At 35.9% G+C, this 7,718-nt stretch overlaps 1 long non-coding RNA gene across 1 annotated transcript in view; it reads right to left on the bottom strand.

Annotated features, from left to right (window-relative positions):
• The window catches only part of LOC106725930, a 13,627-nt gene extending 11,778 nt beyond the window's left edge, over nt 1-1,849 (bottom strand). Inside the window, exon 1 of the long non-coding RNA XR_001361939.1 lies at nt 1,837-1,849. This is a non-coding gene — a long non-coding RNA (uncharacterized LOC106725930). The remainder of the gene's footprint in view (nt 1-1,836) is intronic.
• Nucleotides 1,850-7,718: the final 5,869 nt, after the last annotated feature.

The raw sequence follows: 7,718 nt of genomic DNA, 5'->3' as shown, positions 1-7,718 counted from the left end.
AGTCAGTTACCTATAAGGGAGTACCCATACGACTGTCAGCTGATTTCTCAACAGAAACTTTGCAGGCCAGAAGGGAGTGGCAAGAAATATTCAAAGTGATGAATAGCAAGAACCTACAACCAAGATTACTTTATCCAGCAAAGCTATCATTCAGAATTGAAGGTCAGATAAAGAGCTTCACAGATAAGGAAAAGCTAAAGGAGTTCATCACCACCAAACCAGTATTATATGAAATGCTGAAAGGTATCCTTTAAGAAGAGGAAGAAGAAGAAAAAGGTAAAGATACAAATTATGAACAACAAATACACATCTATCAACAAGTGAATCTAAAAATCAAGTGAATAAATAATCTGATGAAGAGAATAAACTGGTGAATATAATAGAATCAGGGGCATAGAAAGGGAGTGGACTGACTATTCTCAGGAGGGGAAGGGATGTGGGGGGTGCGGGAAGAGACTGAACAAAAATCGTGCACCTATGGATGAGGACAGTGGAGGGGGGGGCGGGTAAGGGGAGAGGGTGTGGTGGGAACCGGGTGTAGGGGAGCTATGGGGGGAAAAAAGAGGAACAAATGTAATAATCTGAACAATAAAGATTTAATTTAAAAAAAGACACATGTTTTCTCTTCAAGTTGGATCACAATATCCTTTTATGTTAAAAAAATATAAGCTTTTGCTAAAATAGTTGAATCTAAACATTGGTAACAATATAGATAGTTCTCACAAAATAGTATTACAAAAGTGTGGTATTTGGACCATCTGTGGCAGAAATAACTGAAAGCTTGTGAAGAACTGCAAATCTCCGGCCCCTACCATAGATCTATCAAATCAATCTCTGTGGAGGTGGGGCCCAGGGATCTGTCATTTTAATCAGTTTCCCCAGTTGTTTCCAGCACTCTCATATAAGTTTATGAATCATCAGCCTGGGTGATGATGGTGGCAGCAGAATTAGGGAGAATAGTTAGTGAGAAAAATATTTTTTCTCAAAAACTGAAAATTTAAAAATTGATTTAATGTGTGCAGCAAGGGGTGAGATGAGTTCAACATTTCCCTAAGTTGCCTTACTTGCGATATAACAAAAATGATCAAATTTCCCATTTCTGACAGGAAAATTTTGACTGCAGGAAGCCACAAAGAATAAATGTGTGCTCATGCTGATGGTGACACCAATAGACATATGCTAGATATCTTTTCAGTAAAGTAAATTCATTAAAAGTACAACTAAATGTGATTTAATTTTTGTATCTTTGCAAGTCTTCCTATGAATAATTCACCGATCAGAAAAAAAAATAACAAGATCCTTTGTCAGGCCATGCATGTGTGTCCTGATTTTTGGTGCAGAAAATATGGTGCCTTGGTTATACAGGACTGAACCCAGGGATTAAGCTCAATGCAGACAAGTAGATTTATGCATCATCCACAGAAATGATAATTGAATCCAAGAGACAGATGGCATTGACCCTGGTACACTGACCCCACCATATTCAGAACTCTGAAACTTGGCGGTTTCATAATTTCAACAGAAGTGAAAGCTATGGGCAATCAGCATGCAGCAGCTAATCTCTCCTGATAGAACTTTTAGCTTGGTTGGAATAATTCAGTCAAGGGAGAGGTATCTCCATCTCTCTTATCAACATCTTTTAGAATAACTGTTTTCTCCTCTTTCCATAGGGAAAAGTTCTATAAATCCCTTTGATTTGGGGGATCTCAAACAGTTTCCCCAAGAACAGACAGGGTCTTGCTTGTATAGTAATTTTTAAAAATTCAAATGAGAGTCTTAAAGTCAGTGGGAAATGCTTTGATGTGGAAGTATGAAAACAGATACTGTAGAAAAAACCAAAGATATGAAATCCAAACCAGAGGAAGACTAATATTCCTGAGGCCCAGATTGTAGAGTGTTTTTAGGATTATGTAGTGTCAACAGCAGCAGAAAAGTAGAAGTGATAACTAAAAACTATCCTTTAATGTGGCACTGAGGTTTTCAGTGATCTTAACAAGCCAAGCTGAGGGTAGTAAAATCCAAAGATTTTTATTACATAGTACTAGCAACTCACTCTGGAAATTTGGTGATGAAAAAATATAAGAGGAGTAAAGTTTATTGATGCCTACTATGTACCTGCCACTTCATATTTGTTATTTCATTTCTCCCTCACTATGAAGGTATAGAAACTATGGCACAGAGGTTAAGTAACTAATGAAGCTTAAAACAGATTACAAGTGATATAATCTAAATTTGAACCTGGTTTGTCTTATTCCAAATGGAACATGCATTCCACTACAAGAGGCTGGCCACATGTCATTTAACAGAATTTTGTGACCCATTGGCTTTATATGCTTTATTTAGTTCCCTATTTTGGGAACAAGAGTATCAACAATGTTGAGGTAGCAGTAGTGGGGAATTTGTATGTCATAGTTTGGAGGAGAGGACAGACGCCTTATACTTAATAAGTATTAACTAACTTAAGCCTTACAAAAATCCCATGACATAAGTTCTATTATCATTTTGCAGCTGAGGAAAAATGAAGTATGGACATGGAAGTAACTTGCTCATGGTCATCCAACTGGTCCACAGCTGTATTCAAACCATGTTTGTTTGACTTTAAAGTTTTTCTGTTTGCACTTTCCCATGCACCTCAGGGAAATGAAGAAGTCAAGTGTGCTCTCATATTGAAGAAGAGGAACCAGAAGAGAAGGCTTGGAATTAAAGGTCACTTGTTTCATTTCAAACTGGCATCCCTCCTGTGACCCTGAATTCACTTTATCTCTGTCTACCTCTTGATCTTTACTGTATTACTAAATAAATCCCTCCTTCATCCTTCTTCTATATGTTATTGTTCCTATTGGAAACTTCTCATGACTGTGTTTCTCACTTTAAACCTAATAATCCCATAGCATTCATTCATTACATCACTAAAGCCATCTTTTGTTCTTTATCTTCTCTATTATTCCAATTCATTATGTAGGACAACCTCAAATCCCTCCCAAACCTTAGAACCCATTTTCTCTTGCCTCTGCAGTTCATTTTACCAAAGTGGAATTCTAGATTTCTTCTGCAAACATAGATTTTTCTATTGACTCTTCATGAAGGTTTTATCAACTCAATGGAAGTTATTTCACCTCAGTGTAATTGAGGAGGTGTGCCAGTGGCACACTCAGAGCTTCACCATAGAACATGTACCATGAAGTATCACACCTGAATTAGTACCGTAGTTCTCAGCATTCAAACCTTCCCCACACTATATTCTTCAGAGGAAAAGTGTGATACCCAGAGATTTTTCCTTCAACTGCATATATCTCAAAGTTAATTCATATACTAATCATAACTCAACATAAATAATAGACCTACTTCTCTTCTAGCTACCCCTTTATCACCTTCTCTTTTGAGGTATCTAGCAATTAGATGACCTTTTTACTCTCTACTTCCTCCTTTGCCATTTTCTCAGCAGCATTTGTTTAGCAATCTCTTAATTTACATTTATAGTTTGTAACCTGTCAGATGCTAGAGATAGCAGAGTCATTGTTCTTCTAAACTTTGTTAATGTTTGCCTTCATGCCATATACCACCCACCAACAATAATAGAACTTCATTCAGCCAGCTCTATTTCAAACCACAATCTTCTTACAATCTCTCTGACTTCACTAGGACACTTAGCTGCTCTGACTCCATTCACTTCACTCCGATTATTGATTCTCTTCATGTCTTGTTGGGCTTCCTCCCCAACCTGACTGCCATTCCTTATTCCTGTATCTTCTATAGATCTAGAGTTCTTGTAACCCCAGTTTCTTATTTAGCTTACTAAGTTTTACTCAAAGATCTTCTGTGACAACCTCTACCTAACTACTATACCCTTACCTATTCATCTAATTTTCTATTCGTGACCTCTTTCCACCTTGCCTGCCATGATAATATTTATCTGCTTATGGGTTTGCTTTTGCCTGTTGACCAACTCTTCTTAGGTTTTTATCCCTAATTTTTTTCTTTGATACCTATCTAACATTGACCCATTTCTCCAAATGGGCAGGTATGCCAACTATCCACCCCATAACAAATCTTATTAAGCATTCAGGCCACACCCTGTGGTAACTCTATCACTTCCCTGATATTTTTTTGTATTGTTTCCCACAATACATTAAAAAGAAGAAAAAAATGAAAGTGGTTAACATGTTCTGCTTTAATATTGGCAATTTAATGGAAGAAAATGATATTTAAAAACAAAGGTGCTAAGTGCTATTCTTATCATTGGTCTATGTTCCATGTAGTATATAAATAAAGAAAGAAAATATTTTAGTTGTAAAATGTGTGTGAGTTTGGTAGTTCAACCTAGACTAAGGTGTATTGGTTTGAGACAGGCAGATGAAAGGCATGAATAGCAATGAAGAATATGTAAAACTGTTGATAAAACCTCTTACCCCTACTATGAAATACAAGACACAGATTTTAAGCATTAATATAAAATTTCAATATGCTGTTGCTTAATCATGTAAATTAATGACTTTAATAAAGGCAGATTATCTTTCCAAAATCAAACAAATGAAAGGCCTTAGTCATAAAAATGGAGACCATTCCTTATTTATGAATATATTGCCTTTCAGTGTTGGTTTGCTACATGAAAATCTTCATCTTTTGTCATTTTTACTACGGAATGGAGAGTTACCTTTCCTAGCTGTCCCGCCCCCCACACACACCTAAATGTTTCAGCCAAATTGAACCAATCCTTCATTGTTTCCTAAATACATGCTTTAATGTAGGTGGATCTTTGGAGAATTTTAGAACTTTAGACATCTCAAATAAATACCCAAGCTATAGAACAATGAGGTAGTTCTCTTCTATGAAAAATTGGCTTTGTCACTCTAAGAGAGGTTCCCTAGACCTTCCTAATCATCCAGGTTATCATACCAAATTCCCCGCTTATATAAAATTTCTGAACTTTTCACTGCCTTTAACAATGCTAGGTTCTATGCATACACAAACACCCACCACCCCCATCACTGTTAGACAAATTTCTCTTTCTTTATTTTTTTAAATATATTTTATTGATTTTTTTTACAGAGAGGAAGGGAGAGGGATAGAGAGTTAGAAACATCGATGAGAGAGAAACATCAATTCAGCTGCCTCCTGCACACTCCCCACTGGGGATGTGCCCGCAACCAAGGTACATGCCCTTCAGTCCACAGGCCGACGCTCTATCCACTGAGCCAAACCGGTTAGGGCTCTTTCTTTAAGAATCACTGCAAATATAGCTTTCTCAGAAAAATTTTTTCTGTACCTGGACTCCAAACAGTGGATTTTTCTTTGTTATCTTACAATTGTTTGCTAAATCTATAGCATTTCTCAATTTATATTCCAAAGATTTACTTACATGAATGTCCCTCACAATGGATTGTCAGATCCCACATGCAAGAATGATGTGTTTTATATCCTCAATTCCTAATGAATGTATGTAATAGATATTTAATTTGTTATTTAACACATGAATACAGTATACTATAAATCAGTAATTGCAAAATCTATTAATAAGCTATTAATAAGCATGTCATCCTCAGTATAAATCATTTTTATTAAGTGCCCACTGCACTAACATTGTATAGAATGTGCTATGAACTAATCAGCATGAAGTATTAATATGATCTAGACATTTACAACCTCATGAATGCTGATTATACTCATTCAGAAATTGAGACAATCTAGATAGATCAACCTCAAAATTACCTTGGTTAGAAATTATTTCCTTCATTTTTGCAATATAATGGTAATTATATTCAAGGACCCTAGAACAAATTTTAAGTGTTTTATATAAAATAATTGATATCCTAATTAACAGTCATTCTTGTCTATTTTCATTAAAGCAGATTTCTCTAAGGAGTTCTTTTAGGATACAGTTTTTTGTTAGTCTACATTGAATTACAATAGGTACTTGAGGGTAATGGGCACTGGGGAAAAAAACTGAAAGTTGGAAAAGAGTGTAGAATTGAACTTAGAGCACAGCTCACTCAGAAGGGGCATAGACCCAGAACAAGTTTCATTTAGACCAGCGGTTCTCAACCTGTGGGTCGCCTAAGACCATCAGAAAACACATATATAATTACATATTGTTTTTGTGATTAATCACTATGCTTTAATTGTGTTCAATTTGTAACAATGAAATTGGGGGTCACCACAACATGAAGAACTGTATTAAAGGGTCGCGGCATTAGGAAGGTTGAGAACCACTGATTTAGACCAAAAGATCTACTGAAATCTTCAATTTAAGCTCGTGTTTCTTAAAGTCTCTAATAAACATGTTACATTCTGTGTCACATTTTCCCTCATTTAAATTTATTCTCAGAAAAGTATCTGAATTTTAAAGAATGTTCCTTATACCATGGCCCCATATACCCAAATTTAATTTTAATAGAGATAAAAACCATAGAGTAGAAAATAAAATTTTGGTTGTATTTTCAAGCAGATGATGTGGAAACACCTGGGTCAGGCGGAATGGGTCTTCCTTGGAGATTTGAAATTACTCCATTGTAATTCTTTCTTTCTAGTTCAAATGTGACTTTTACTAGCCTTGCACTAGATGAAGGGCACAGACATCATCAGGATATTGGGTTCACCTCCTTGAGATGGTATACATTTTTCCCACTCTGACAAACAGTTCTGTCAAAGTTTAAAGAATTAGTCTTTATTGTAAAGTGGATAAATGTGTCTTGCTGAAACCATATAGGCTTTCAGGGCCTTTCCAGAAACAAAGTAAACAATTCCTTTTTTCTAACATTTGATAAATATGAGCAAGCATCTGAAAGCACACTCCCCCACCCCCAGAAGTAGGTCTTCTGAGTATGTCTCTTGCCTCAGCTAACCTTAAAATTATAGTGTGGATATTATATTATTAAATATTAGTTACTGCACTGTTAATGTGTGAGGCAACCTTCTGACACTGTTGCAGTTTAAAGTTATTATAAATTTGTTTAAATAATGACTGGTTTAATGGTTGTGTAATCTCTCTGGAAACATAGCAGAGTACAGAGCCAAAAACTGATTTGGTTACAGTTAACATTAAGACTGTTCTTCCTCTGAGAGGAAACCAGATGTTAATTTGGAGTCAAATTGTATGTAGACATGTGGTCGTTGGAGGGGGCAGAGGAGGTGCTGATGAGAGAGGAATCTAAAATAGAATTGGGTATTAGGAACACCAACAGTTCAGGTTAATGAGATTCTAGTCTCAGCTTTAATGTCTTAACTTTGTCCATTAATGTCCCTATTTATAAAATGGAAGAATTTTATTTCCTTGCCTATTTGAAGGGGCTGGCTGAGGATTAATAGATATTTAGAGTGCCTTAAAGGCGCTGTTGATTGATATTTAACAATTAACTGTCATTGTAAAGGCAAGCCACAAAATTAGAGAATTATTTACAATTCATATATTCAACAGAGGACACTTTCAGAATATGTAAAGAACACCTACAAATCAATTTTAAACCACAGTTTGCCCAATAGAAAAATTGATAGCAGATTTGACTAGGCACTACTCCAAAGAGGATATCTAAACAGGCAATAAATATACAAAAGATGTTCAATCTCATTCATCAGGGAAATGCAAATTAAAACCAAAATTACATACAACCACAAAACCCAGAATGGCTAAAATGAAATGAGCAAAAATAGTTACAGAGACAGAGAAGCATTAAACAGACTGTCAAACTTCAGAGGAAAGGCAGGGGAGGGCTGGGGGCGGG

Source organism: Myotis brandtii, unplaced genomic scaffold, assembly GCF_000412655.1.
Source record: "Myotis brandtii unplaced genomic scaffold, ASM41265v1 scaffold199, whole genome shotgun sequence".
Lineage (NCBI taxonomy): Eukaryota > Metazoa > Chordata > Mammalia > Chiroptera > Vespertilionidae > Myotis > Myotis brandtii.
The sequence above is the reverse complement of the archived record's forward strand: the minus strand, read 5'-3'. Positions and strand labels throughout refer to the sequence as shown.